The following is a 14407-nucleotide window of genomic DNA, read 5'->3' on the forward strand; positions in this document are numbered from 1 at the left end:
TTTTAATCCCCAATTCTGGTTACCGGTACAAGTGAGACCCCCAACACCTCTGCTGTTTTGGATCCCCGTTGCTACAGTGGAGCACATAATCTCTAGTGCACTAAAGCCAGATATGCGTAAGCACCACAAGTGAAGTGTACAACCGTTGGCAAGCACTGCAACTAAACTGTGATAGTACCAGGCCTGGGGTGTGATTATAGGCAAGCACATATGTGAGCACAAGTGACCCCCTGACAAGCACTAAGAAGAGAATGTCCATACTAAGAGTGTTACTGTGCAACTAAGAATGGGACACTTTCAGTGTGTGATCCTTGGTGGGTACCATGGATGAATGTTTGAGCATCACAAGCAAGCATGTGTGATTACAACAACCAAATGAAGAAGAGGGGAAAAATAAAACAGTTGTTCCACAGCAGAATGGAATAAGTCAACACTGAATCAGTGAGCTTGAAAGTAAAATAGTAAAAAACATTCAAATCTAGAAACAAAAAGAATTAAAAACAGTAAAGATAATCTATACAATCTGCAGCATCAAGAGGAACAACATTTGCATCAAAGGAGTTCCAGAAGGAAGAGAGAGAGAGAGAGAGAAAGAGAGAGAGAGAAAGAGAGAGAGAGAGAGAGAGAGAGAGAGAGAGAGAGAGAGAGAGAAAGGGAGCTCGATTTCTTATTTGAAGAAATAATAGCCAAACACTTCCCCAAATCAAGAAAGGAATTAGACATCGAGATCCTGGAAGCTCAAATTGTTCCAAAACAAACCCAGACAAATGCATATCAAAAACACATAATTAAAATGGCAAAAATAAAAGATTAAGAGAGAATTCTAAAACCAGCAAGAGAAAATAAAACTTGCATATAAGTTGCATAAGACTGTTAGAATGCTGCCATAGAGGCAGGGTGAGGACTGGGATGGGAGAGGGGGGATACCGTGGACATTGGTGGTGGAAAATGTACACTGGTGGAGGAATGGGTGTTCGATCATTGTAAGGCTGAAGGTCAAACATAAAATCTTTGTAAGTGTACTTCACGGTGATTCAATAAAAAAAAAGACTGTTAGAATGTTTCACCACAGAAATACTTCAAGCCAGAAGAGAGTAGTATGATATCTATAGAGTACACTGTGGAAGACTTCCAAACATGATTACTCTACAAATCAAGATTATCATTCAGATTTTAATGAGGAATTAATTATGAACTTTTCAGAAAAACAATAATTAAATGAATTAATCATCACAGCATTGCTTCTTCAATAACTACTTCATTTCTGTAAAGAAAAGAAACCCCACATAGATACCTAAAAACAGAATATAGGTGAGAAGGGGATTAATAATGGAAACTCTTTATGTTCAAGTTTACCAATCTTTCCTTGGTGTCTCTATTTCTGTTAAGTTTAGGGAATTTAAAATTTCAGATATCATTTTCAGATCTAAAATTTATCTTACTTGTTTTAATGTTGATTTTATTTCTCTATTGAAAAATATGTTAGGATTCCTTGGGCTATTTTTTTTCAAATTTATTTATTGAATCACCATGAGAACAGTTACAAAGCTTTCAGGTTTAAGTCTCGGTCATACAATGATCAAACACCCATCCCTTCACCAGTGCATATTTTCCACCACCAAGAACCCCAATATATCCCCCTTCTCACCCCTCCCCATGCCTGTGAGGCAGATGATTTCCACTTAACTCTCTCTCTACTTTGATTCCATTCATTATTTCGACAAAAGATGCACCATTATTATTTGGAATTTTCTCCCAACAATCAAACCTGCTGAAAAGGCATCATGAAATAGTTTTTTTTCTATTGCTGGTTATGAAGACCATATGATGTCATTGGATTGCTGATATTTTACTAATTAAATCTGGAGGGATTTCTGCCAAAAGCCGCATAATTCCGAGATTGGTTTGTGTGCCTCTGGGGCCATTACAGTGCCGGAGAACCGCTCACGGGGGCCAACTCGCAGGGCAAGAAGGACGTGCTGGTTCCACCTTGGGCTGTTTTATTTTGGGTGAGTTGTGATAGTTGTAGTTTTCAAGGAATAGGTTTAATTTATCCAAATTTTTTAATTTTTGAATTCACAGTAGCTCCTGATGGTGGTTGTCTATAGTGAGATTTTAGCTTTTAATTTCAATATTGATAATTTGTCTTATTTTTTCCTTCTTCAGTCTTGCTACTGGTCTATTTCATTGACTTTTCAAAATATCTTTTTGTAACTGATTTTTCTGTATTATTTTTTCTTTCCAATTTTGGTGACTTCTGCTCTTAAAGGTCCTACTTCATTTTTCTGTTTAAATGGGGTTTGCCCTTGTCTTTTTCTAGATTATTAATGTAGAAATTTAGATTATTGATTTGAGAATGCCCCTTTTTAAATCATGTAAGCATTTGTTTGGGGTTCACTTTTCTGGGGGTCACACCTGATGGTGCTAACAGGACTATGTGGTTCCAGGGATTGAACTCAGGGCTCTCACCAGCAAACCATGAACTCAAGCTCTTGCATTTTCTCGCTGCTAATATAAGCATTTAATATTATGAATTTTTCTCTAAAAAGTTTGCTCAGAATATTTTCAAATCTTCCTAGGAAACTTTCCCCCTCTTTTACTGATGAACAATAAGTGTATTATTTAATTTCTACCTATTTGAAAAATTTTTGTTGTTTTGCTCTTATTGGCTCTGAGCTTAATTGGAGAATGTACTTTGTACATATGAATTAAAATCTTTAAAAATAATAATAATATACCCAGAATATAGCGAAGGAAAGGAAATAAATAAAGTGAAAGAGATAGGAAGAAGAGACAGATGAGAAACCATGGGGGATGAGGAGCAGGGGTCAAGGGGATTCGAGTACATTTGAGTGGTGTTAAGGAACGACAGAGCTAACTATCCAAACCATAGACTCAACAGCACTGAAATCATGAGACCCCCAAGTTTAAAAACTGAACTTAAAAAGGTGCCTCTCAAGAAAGAGGGCAGGTCTAGGGGACTGGAGGTGTAATATGGGAGGGAAACTGGGAACATTGGTGGAGGGAAGTTGACAATGGTAGTTGGTTCTGCGCTAGAACAGTGTATGTTTAAAACTCAGTTATGAATTACTTTGTAAATCACGGTGCTTTCATAAAACTAAAAAATAATAATATACAGTATAATATGCAAAATAAAAATGTTAAGATGGTAAAATACAAATGAAGTTAAGAAATTTATTTTTCAGCATTAATCTTCAGAAACGTTAACTTGCTTAAATACACTGTATCCTCTAAGAGAATTTATTATAGAAGTATTTTCTTTTTTTTATTTTTGTCATAGCTGGCAATGCACAGGGGTTACTCCTGGCTCTGCACTCAGGAATTACCCCTGGCGGTGCTCAGGGGACCATATCGGATGCTGGGAATCGAACCCGAGTCGGCCGTGTGCAAGGCAAATGCCCTACCTGCTGTGCTATCGCTCCAACCGCTATAGAAGTATTTTCAAAAAAATATTGTACCATATAATGTACCCTTCCCCATTCTCTTCATTTTCAAACAGATTCTATTAACATTCTATCAGAACTCTTGTATAGAACATTGGTTTGGTAAATTCTAAGAAGGTTTTCACTAGTGCTTACAGATGATGTGTTTGGAATCCTTTGTAAGGGAGGAATGTAGTTCCAGAGCATAACTTTCACTAAGTGGATTTCCTTTCACAGAGACTGTCCCTGGCAAGTTTGGAAGACCTTCCCAGTTCTGACTGTGGTAAATTCAACCAAAAAAAAAAACCTTCACCAAACCTGTAGTTAGAAGTGCTATATCCCTGTAATACTCTCTGCATCTGTTCTTGGGCCTTTGCTAAATTTGCTGTCCAAGACTTGTTTTCCTGTTTTAGGGGATTACAGCTTTGAAAAGTGCTCTGTCCCAGGGCTCCAATCTACTTAGCTAAGAGAGGATGTCTGGAAGAACAGGTATCCGATAAAGGTGAGGCCCTTTCCATGTGGTTTTATATTCCAGCAATAGTTCCCAAGAATAGGACATACACAGCAGGAAAAATGTGACTTAGTATTTTTTCAAGGACAAGAACTTTTTGTATAAGAAGGTTCCCAGATGGTGGAAAATGTACCCTGGTGAAGGAATGAATGTTGTAACACTGTATCACTGAAAATCATGAACAATTTTGTAACTGTGTATCTCAAGGTGTTTCAATAAAAATAATTTAAAACAGGGGAAAAAAGAAGATTCCCAGGTTGTCTGGAACCCTTTCAGCACCCAAATTCTAAAAGAAAAATCTGATATTTGTATCTCCTGGGGGCACCTTTCAAAAGGTGATTTCCTCAAGGACTTTTAATCTTAGAAACAGGGATTCCTTTGGAAAAGTCAAGTACTAAGGTGAACAAGATACAGGGTTTTTAAATGGCTCTGTTCTTGTAAAGACAAGGGAGGGGGAACATGTTATTCTTTTTATTTTTGGGTCACACCCGTCAATGTTCAGGGGTTCCTCCTGGCTCTGCACTCAGGAATTACTCCTGGCATTGCTTGGGTGATTATATGGGATTCGGGGAATTGAGCCCGGGTCGGCCACATGCAAGGCAAACGCCCTACCTACTGTACTATCATTTTGGCCCTGAGTATGTTATTTCAAAATTAACTTTCCCCCCTTATTCTTACATTTTGCAAAGATGGGGGTTGGTTCATACTTATTCTGTTCAAAACTCTCACCTGGCTCTGCTCAGGGAATCATATTGAGTGGAGCTCGGGAGTAACAGGAGTCAAGCAGTAAAGAGATCCTGTCTACAGTCACATGCTAAGCAAGTGCTTTAACCTCTATTCTATTTCTCCACCCCTCTGCACCCCCACAAAAATATTTACTTTGCCAGACAACACATGTACTATACACGCTGTTGTTCCTTCCTCATGCCGCACCAGCCTAGCCCAACTACCTACTTCGACCCTGTTTCCATGAGGCCTTGGCTTTACCTACCTTCCAAAGAAAAGACAAGCCTTCACTATCCACACAGTCTCTGGCCTATTCACAGACGGGGTGCATGATCTGACGCCAGGGATAGATAGGCTCTCACAGCTATAATCTCAACAGTAAAGCGATCCCTCCTGATCACAGTGGGTAGAAAGTAAACCGGGAGAATAAGCAGGGTGGGGGCGATGGTGGGGTGGTGGTGAGGAAATGAACAGGGAAGAGAGATGGAACCCCTTCTCCTAGGTCAGAACCCCATTTACTCCAAGGGAATACTCCTGTGTTCTGTCATCTCATTTGTTCAGGGAACCTGCTCTGCATTCCCACACTTCCTCTCTCCACCCCTTTCAGCCAATACTTTCCACACCCCTTCACTTCCCTCCCACCAGTATATCCACATTTGGACAAAAATCAGGTCATTGAGAAGCGACATCAATAAATAAGCACAGAAAATAAATAGCGCCCTCCTCTCAGTACAGCAAACTGACTCTTTCTCTTATTCATTTCTAGACCATAGTTGTTCAAATTGGCTTGAGTTTTTATTCCTGGGCATAATTTTTGCTCCTTCACGAGTCCAAGCAGTGGCTACTTCACTGTAGGAATTTTTTAAAATGCAAGTTTACTCCCAAAGGCACATACAGGCAGGCAGTCCATGCATAATTCCCTCCTGCAACGCATACACACACACACACACACACACACACACACACACACACACACATACCACAGCATCTCTTGGAGTCTCTCTTCCCTCAGTTGTTTCTCCCCTCAGCCATAGGAAAAGGACAAGGCTTGGAAATGATTTTTCTGTGGCCTACCTTCTGATTCCGTCAGGTCTGGAAAGCAGGCAGCAACTGGGAGCCGAGAGGCCCGACTGGGTTGCCTCTGTGAATCAGCAAAGAAGTCCCTGAGACAGGAATGCCGACAGCTGCTGTATGCACACTCTCGCTTTGGCTCCGTCTCTTCTACCTCCCTGCCCTCCTCTTTCTCCTCCTCTTCTCTCAGAGCTGCTCTGTGTTGCTATGCAATCATCACCGGCACTAACAGCATCACCCTGACCTCAGGCAAAGATACCCTTGACTAGGCAAAGGCAAAAAGAGCAAGGACAGTATTGTAAAACTACCAGAGTCTTGGCGGCTCTCTCGGAGATTTCAATTCATTAGAAGCAGAGCAGCAAAGCGGAAGAGGCTGAGAGGCAGAAGAGGAGAGGGGGAGAGGCTTCCACTGGGGAGGAGGAGACAAAAGAAGCCTGCAATCAATATAAGCTGCTGACTGAGGAGCCTGGGCCCCAATTTACACAGATCTAGTCCAGAGCCAAAGCCAACTTTGGAGCCAGTAGCTGGCAGGATCCCTCAGTAGTCAGTCCAGGATTCTGTTTCTCTGTTGGAGATTGAAACATTCTGCTCTGGAATCATTATTAATACCCAAGTATACAGCCATGGGTCTAGGTCACTCTGACAGTCATTTCTGAGTTCTATCCTTTCCCCCTCTTAGATATACATGTTAGAAAAAGTCTCCACAATGAGGAAAATAGACAGATCTCGAATGATTTGAGAAAATATAGCCCCTCCCCTCAAAAATGACCCTGTCACTCCCCCTTTTATGCATACCATCTCCTAGACATTCAACCCCATAGAAGATTAAAGGATAGGAGCTCCATATATCAGAATCCTGGGATAAATCTCTATAAAGATGGAGGGGGGCTATATCCTTTGTGGAGTGCCAAGCACATTGTAGTTTATTTCATAAATCCTTGTGGAATGAATAAATGAAATCAATGGATGAAGAGCAGTCAGAAAGACTTTAACCCAATCCTTCTACACAAATATACTCATATTTAATGCCCTTGAAATTCAATTCCAGGTCATGGGAAAGGATAAAAGAAGCGTTCTTTACTCCATCCACTTCCAAGAACAGGATGTGTATGCCAGAGACAAACAGATGGGTTTGGGAATGGGTTGCTTAACTTCACTCATTTGCCTCTAAAAACTGCAAGCATTGATGGTCCTCAGATTTAGAAGAGAAAATACGTCTTGCCCAAAGGATCTGAAAGTAGTGTTTAAAATGTTAACAATAATGCAGATTTTTTATTATTACTGTTGTTTGAAAACCCTCAACCAGGAAATAACTGTCATGTGGGTGTGTTCTTTTGAGATGAAATTTTTAAAACTTATGCTGCTTACTCTCAGTAAAAGATTAATGTGGGACTGATATATTGCTCAAAACAACAAACAAAATGGAAACTAATTGCTCCCTCCCCCAAGCTAGGCTTTCATTGCTATGTGAGTGGCCTTCCTGCCCAGTCCAAGTGGCAGCAGCCTGGCCCCTATGCATGAGCAGAAAGAGCTTTTGATTCTGAAGGGGCTTTTGGAAGTGCTTCAAACTTCTCAGTATCCAGACCATCAGCAGAGTATTGCTTAGTTACGCAGCCCACCCCAATCCTGGCCCTGAGACCCAGTCTCAGTCTTAGACTTGGCAACTTACAGGGCTTCTCAACGCCATCCAGATCCAGAGCCCCAGGATTCCTTTACAACAAACTCAGAATGACTTGGAAAGGGGAGTTGGTGAGAAGAAAGGCCAAAGGCAACACACTGAGAAATTGTTAGGGCTGGCACAGAACGACTGTGACAGATGCACATCAAACCTGACTCATGGATCACCCCTGACACCCACTTGCCATCATGACCAGTGAAACTAGACTCTAGGTCTAGAAGGAGGAAAGAGGGTGAGTCATATTTGGTGTTTGCTGCCTACCCAGACTACAGTTAGACTTGCCCAGATCATAAGGAGCACTTGGAATAGTCCCTAATTTTGTCTCTCTAGAGAGCACATTCAGGCTGCAAATATAAATATAGGGTACCAGTCACCAATAATAAAACATCCAGAGTTTGTTTTAAGGGGTACAATAAAAGGTTTCCTCAAATCTCTTTCCACTGATTTCATCATAGTGGGAAAACATCCCCTTTTGATTCCTTTGCTTAAGGAATTTAGGCTGCTGTGAAAATGAATATGAGTTAAAAAAGCAAAACAAAACATTAAAACAATATCAGCTGGCAGTACCTTAAATGAAATTATTAGATTATCTGAGTAACAATAATAATGACCAAGATTCCTGAGTATTTACTTGGGCTAGGTGCTCTTTGAAGTGCTTTGCATACATTATTAGCTCATTTCATTTCACAGCAAACTTTAAAAAGGAATTTCTAATTTTAACCCATTTTATAGAGAAGAGCACTAAACACAGTGAATCTCAATGACTTGCTGAGGTCACACAGCTAATGAGATGGGAGTGAAGACTCAACCCAAATCTCTCTGGGCAATAGTTTATGATTGTGTTATACTGCTTCCCTTCATCTAGTAGTTACTTGCTGAGATACCAGGCCTGGGTAGATCATTAAGACAAATGTGACTAGGATGGATTTCTTACATAGAAGTTTTCTATTCTAAGTGACTTCCCTTGTATTCTTTCTCCAGTTGCATCATTTACCAAGGCTTGCAAACCTTTTGGTGATGCTCACATGTACTTGTACATGGTGCACCTGGAAAATGTCTGTCCCAGAAAGACAGAAACAGAACAAAGTTTTCAGTGTCAAGATATCAGAGTCACAAGGACTGTGGTAGGACACCAGGGATTTGAAGTTCTGACCACATATTTCCAAGGCAGGCACTGTAGGCCCTGTGCCATTTATTCAGGCCACTTTTGCACCTTTGTGCTTTTCTTTTCTTTTTTTTTACCTTTGTGCTTTTCCTCAAGCTATTTCCTCTACTCAAAGTGTTCCCCTTGGTTTCAAAAGTTAGACACAAGAGACCCAGGCGGTCAGATTTCTCCCTCTGAGAAGTCCCAAAGGAACAAACCTCAGTACTACCAAACACAATGGCAAAGACTATGAACAGAGTGTGACAAAGAAATGACAACATCCAGTGAAATAGAATTATTTAGTTTTCTGCTCTTAATAGGTGATAAAGTCTGATATTCTCTTTTAAAACAAAGTGGTATCAAATTGTTTCAATTGGCCCCACGCAGTCTACTAGCCTACTATGCACCTCTACTTATTTAAACTAGTCTCCTGTGCATTTTTCCTCAGATACCACTGAAGGGGCATTTATTACTGCTGTTGCTCTTCTAGCATTTTTGGATAAGAGTTATTTTCTGTTGGGGCTGGAGCAATAGCACAGCAGGTAGGGCATTTGCCTTGCACGCTGCCAACCCGGGTTCAATTCCCTGCATCCCATATGGTCCCCTGAGCACCGCCATGGGTAAATCATAAGTGCAGAGCCAGGAGTAATCCCTGTACATTGCCGGGTGTGACCCAAAAAGAAAAAAAAGAGTTATAGTTATTTTCTGTTTTCCGAAGGGTGTTGAGATGAACAGAGACTTCAGGTGTGTTTCAGAAAATGTAATGTGTTTTATTTTCATAATGACTGGATTGAATGTCCATTCTGACATTTCAAGTTCAGGGAGACTCATTTTCACCCAGGAGACATCTGCACAAAACAGAATAAGCTCACAAGCTAGCTTATGTTATGTTATTGTTTCTCTGAGGGAGAAAAACAAAGGTCAAAGTAGATTGGCTCCACAGTGACCTGTAAGGGGATGTTGGAAAGACACTGCAGTATTACTACTGACCAGGATTTGGCTAGGTGAGCAAAGGTAAGGTAAGGAATATCAGATATGGAAAAAGCAACGACAGAGGCACACAGGGTATTCTATGTGTATTATCATATCCTCCTCAAATGGTGATAATGTGACTTCTTTTCCAATTTGGATACCTTTTATTTATTTTTTTTCTGCCTGATTGCTATTGCTCTGACATCTAATACCACATTGAATAAAAATGAAGACTGAAAATTTTTGCCCTGTGCTCGATCTCAGAGGGAATGCTTTCAGTTTTCACCATTGAGAATAATACTGGTTGTGGGTTTGTTATTATTCTTTTAAGGAAGAAGCCTTCCAACTCTGCTTTGTTGAGGGTTTTTTAAAACCATGAATGAACGTTGGATTTTTGTTTTGGTTTTAGGATCATACTCAGAGTGTTCAGGATTTATTCCTTGCACTGTGCTCAGGGATCACTCCTGGTGGGCTTGGGGGACTGTATGGGAGACTGGGGATGAAACCTGGGTCAGCTACGGGCAAGGCAAGTGCTGTTTCTGCAGTACTATCACTCCAGCCCCTGGATATTAGATCTTGTCAAAAGCTTTCAAAAGATTTTGTCAAAAGCTGCACTGATTGATATAATCATATGACTTTTAACTTTTCTTTTATTGCTGTGGTATGTTAATGTGGTATGTGGTATGTTAATTGATTTACATATGTTGAACCATTCTTGCATCCTTGGTATGAAGTCCACTTGATTGTGGTTTATGATCTTTTTGATATGATGGTGGATTCGGTTTGTTAAGATTTTGTTGAGGATTTTTGAGTTGATGTTCATCAGGGATATTTGTCTGAAATTGTCTTGTTCAGTAGTACCTCAATCTGTTTTAGGTATTGTTTTAGGTATTAATGTAATGTTGGCTTCGCAGAAGCTTTTAGAGGATTCCTGTATCTTCAGTATTTTGGAAGAGCTTGAGGAATAAATGCAGTAACTCTTCTTTGAAGATTTAATAGAACTCACCAGTGTATCCATTCAGACCAGGGCTTTTGTTCTTGGGCGGGGGTTCTTTCATTTATTCTCAATTTGTTACAGGCATTCAATATTTCAACACCAATCCCTCCACCACTCTATCATGTTCCCTCCACATTTGTCCCCAATTTTCCAAACCACCCCTTAAGCCTGCCCCCATAGCAGACCTTTAATAATTTATTGACTATTGTTTGTTATCAATTACTTGCTAAGAGCATGATCAAAAATGTTTACTTAGAAGATAGTGAGAATTGTTGTATCTCACCTTGAACCATTAAGTCCTTGTATAAGAAATTTCTAAGATGTTACATGTTAAGCCTTCTGCGTTTATATTTTGTTAGTCGAGGTTGGTTGCTCTAGTTTTTATTATTTACTTTCTTCGATTAGTTTTGGGATTCAATTATTGTTCTTCCTCTAGTTTTTTGAGACGTGCATTAAGGTTGTTGATTAAAACTTTTTTCCTTCCCTGATGTAAGCCTGCATTGCTATGAATTTTCAATTCGTAGAGTTTTTGCTGTGTCCCACAGATGTTGGTATCTCTACATTCTCTTTAGTTTGTCTCTCTCTTTTTTGCCTCTTCATTCTCTTTAGTTTCAAGGAATCTTTTATTTCTTCTTTGCTTTTCCATTCAATCCAGGTGTCATTAAGCAGCATTTTATTCTTTGTTCAACTTCCATGTGTTGGTGTTTTTTGCCCACATTCAAGACATTTTTTAAAGCAAATAAGCATTACAGATAAATTTATATTTCAGAAAGATGATTCTAATGGCTTAGAAAGACAAAAAAAGTCTTCATTGCCTACTACATGCTCTGTCTGTGCTAGACCAGAGAGGTATATAGAAGATGTGGACACTGTTTTGAAGTTGTTTACAGCTTCATGGATGACACAATCAAACATGAATTCATTAAAGTGGAAAGTGTGATGAAGAGTAAATTGGAGGGGAGAAAAGCTAAAAGACTGGTGCAGTGTCAGTTTGGTAGGAGGCAGCTACATTAATCATCTGGTGAGGGCTTGAAGCAAGGCAGTTACTAGTGAAGGTGAAACAGATCCCTTCATCACATAGATCTTCCCCATATTATTTTTTCCTTTAGGTTTTTTCCCTGGACTTAAATACTTTCCAAGTTACTAAAGGAGAAATCAAATAAGTAACCTTTTGGTACTTTAGGAGTCACAGAGGCATGCAGAAGTGGAGAACAGTTTTCTGCCAACGGCTGTTGGATATTTAGAACATCATTCACAGGCCATACGATATAGGCAGACATATGTCACATCTTTTACCAGGGCCAGACCAAAGGATTTAGCAGATCTTCCATGGTTCATGGGCTGGATGTTTCCCACCCAACACTAAATCAACATTTCATGATTTAGTGGTGGGTGGGATTTTTATTTTATTTCTGACCATATTGACGAAAAATACTACTTCAAATCTTCTCTTATTTCCTCAAGTATCCAACCTGAGCTCACCTAACTACAGCAAATAACCTTCATTCTTGCTTTACGAGAAGTTAACACTGAAAAATTAGAATTCTTTGACTTTTCCCTCTCACATCAATTTCTTCCTATCTAGAATTCTTCTAATTTTTCTCTCTTACTTTCATCTTTAGCCTTTTTCTGGCTTCTAAATTCTTTTTCCTGCCTCCAAAAATCTTGTGAGCTGAGAATCAAGGCTGTTTACCTACCATAGAAAAAACATCACTTCATCTAACTATACACAGAGCTCAACAGTGATTTACCAATACATTGGATCAAGTTTGAAAGGAAGTAATATCATCAAGGTAAAGTAATTTAAGGTTTCAGTGAGGAGTTTGAAATTTTTTTAAAAGCCCTAATAAAATTCAAAGTATCAGAAAAATAATTAGTTATCCACTATTATTTGCTGGACATTTTGACACATTACTTATTTATGTAACAGAAATTGCTTCTAGTGAATAGTAATTGCATGCACCTACACAAAAGGGTTAAATAGAGGGACAGATGAGATGAAATACTTCAGCAGAAGATAGAATGTGAGAATGAGTCAGACAGCAGTAGGGAGGGATTTTCACAAAGTTTGCATGATATAAGCAAGGAAGCAAGAGACTAGGAGATAAACTGGAGAGGAATGTTAGAAATGTAGGGGAATAATGCTAAAATGTTTGGATTTTTGTCAGTGATGTTGATTAAGAATAATGTCAAGTCACAACAGACTAGGGTTGAAGAATCAGTGTTAATCCAATCAGTATCCTGAATAACAATTTAGTTACCTCCACCCTCTTCTACTGTTCTTCAAGATTCTACTTAAGTAGACCCAGCAGCTGGGATGTTATATAACCAAATATTATGTTCTATTTATGTTTTCAAGTATATTCCACTTATATCAAAATCATTCAAGATTCAGTTAAAGTGGCACAGTGGAAACAACACTGAATTAAAAGTCAGAAAATAATGGTTTTAATCCCAATTTTGTTAGTAATTTAACACTAGATGTAAAGATAAGCCTTTGCATTTTTGAGCCTTCATAATTTTTGAGCTTTTATTTTTTCTTCGCCAGAAAAATATGCCCTGTTTTCTTTACTTGATTAGGTATAGAATCAAATGGGAAAATAAGATTTGAAGATATATAGAAATTATGAAATGATTTTCAAATGCAATTGTCTATTATTTCCATTATTCAATGTTCTAGTAGATTTCATATGTGTAGAAGATACAAAGACCCAGAGTAGATTAGAACAGCTGAAGAAGCAGTGACATAAGTATAATTAATATCTCATTACCATGATAGATCAAATATTACAGTGGTTTAAGTATATATACCAACAAGACAGACAAAGTCACCATCATAACAATATCAACCTTTCATCCTCGTTCCAACCAGAATTATAGACATTCACATATGCCCTCACAACTTTGACTTATGAGACCAGAGTAGGATAAACATTGAAATAATAACTCAGTTTTTATACTACAGAGAACTACTCAGTTGCACTTTCTTTACGTCTAGTCTTCTGAAGAAAAGTGGACGTGCTTCTTAAACTGAGGAAAGGGAGCTTATATTTTCTGGAGTTTTACTCTGGGTCAAACAGTATAAGGTACTTGATATCTGTTACCTCCTGCAATGTTCACAACTGGTGAGGAAAGGATTCATTTTACTGTTTTGTGGACATAACTTGCTGTGCTCAGGGCTTACGTCTGGCTTTTTGTTTTACTCACTGTACTATCCCTCTTCCCCCAGGTAAGGATTCTTGTATCCAAATCTATAAAAAAAACTGGCAAGTCAGAGATGGTAAGAACTTGTTTAATTTCATTAAGTTAACAAGAAATTCAAACTGGTATTCCATTCCAAATCTATTTACCTCCAACATTAACACTCTTCCAACTTCTTTGCTTCCATGCAGGACCTCAATAATAAAAAATAGAGTCTTTCCTAGAAATTACCATTTCTTAGTACACTCAAAAGCACACGTTGATGTAATATCTGTCAATTACCTTGGCCAAAAACAGATAGAGAGTCCAATTCAGGAATCACTAAAGTTGTTTTTGCAATCTCAAGCAAGTCCGAGCCTAAATGACAAGTACTATTTTGTCTTTTACATGAGGTAATAGCTATAACAATTCACAAAAGAAAGGAAAGATACTGACCGGGTAAGGGCAAAGTGCCAAATTCAAGATAAGAATGTGTCAGGCATAAAGGATACCTCACAAATTATAGTCTACCCAATAACTGATCAAACTCAATTACCAGTGGCCATGCATTGGATTCAATATTACATTCAATATTATAGTGATGGGCCCACTTGAAATGATTTAGGAAGAGTAAAATGCTCTCACTCACTAATCAAAATGACTCTGTCTACTGATTCTGCCAGAG

At 38.8% G+C, this 14407-nt stretch overlaps 1 protein-coding gene across 1 annotated transcript in view; it reads right to left on the reverse strand.

Annotated features, from left to right (window-relative positions):
* Positions 1–6340, reverse strand: part of DRP2 (dystrophin related protein 2) — a 73345-nt gene extending 67005 nt beyond the window's left edge. Inside the window, exon 1 of the mRNA XM_056124110.1 lies at positions 5755–6340. The gene's annotated coding sequence lies outside the window, so the exon portion shown is untranslated. The remainder of the gene's footprint in view (positions 1–5754) is intronic.
* Positions 6341–14407: the final 8067 nt, after the last annotated feature.

The sequence above is a fragment of the Sorex fumeus genome, unplaced genomic scaffold, assembly GCF_029834395.1.
Source record: "Sorex fumeus unplaced genomic scaffold, SorFum_2.1 ptg000050l, whole genome shotgun sequence".
Taxonomy (NCBI): domain Eukaryota; kingdom Metazoa; phylum Chordata; class Mammalia; order Eulipotyphla; family Soricidae; genus Sorex; species Sorex fumeus.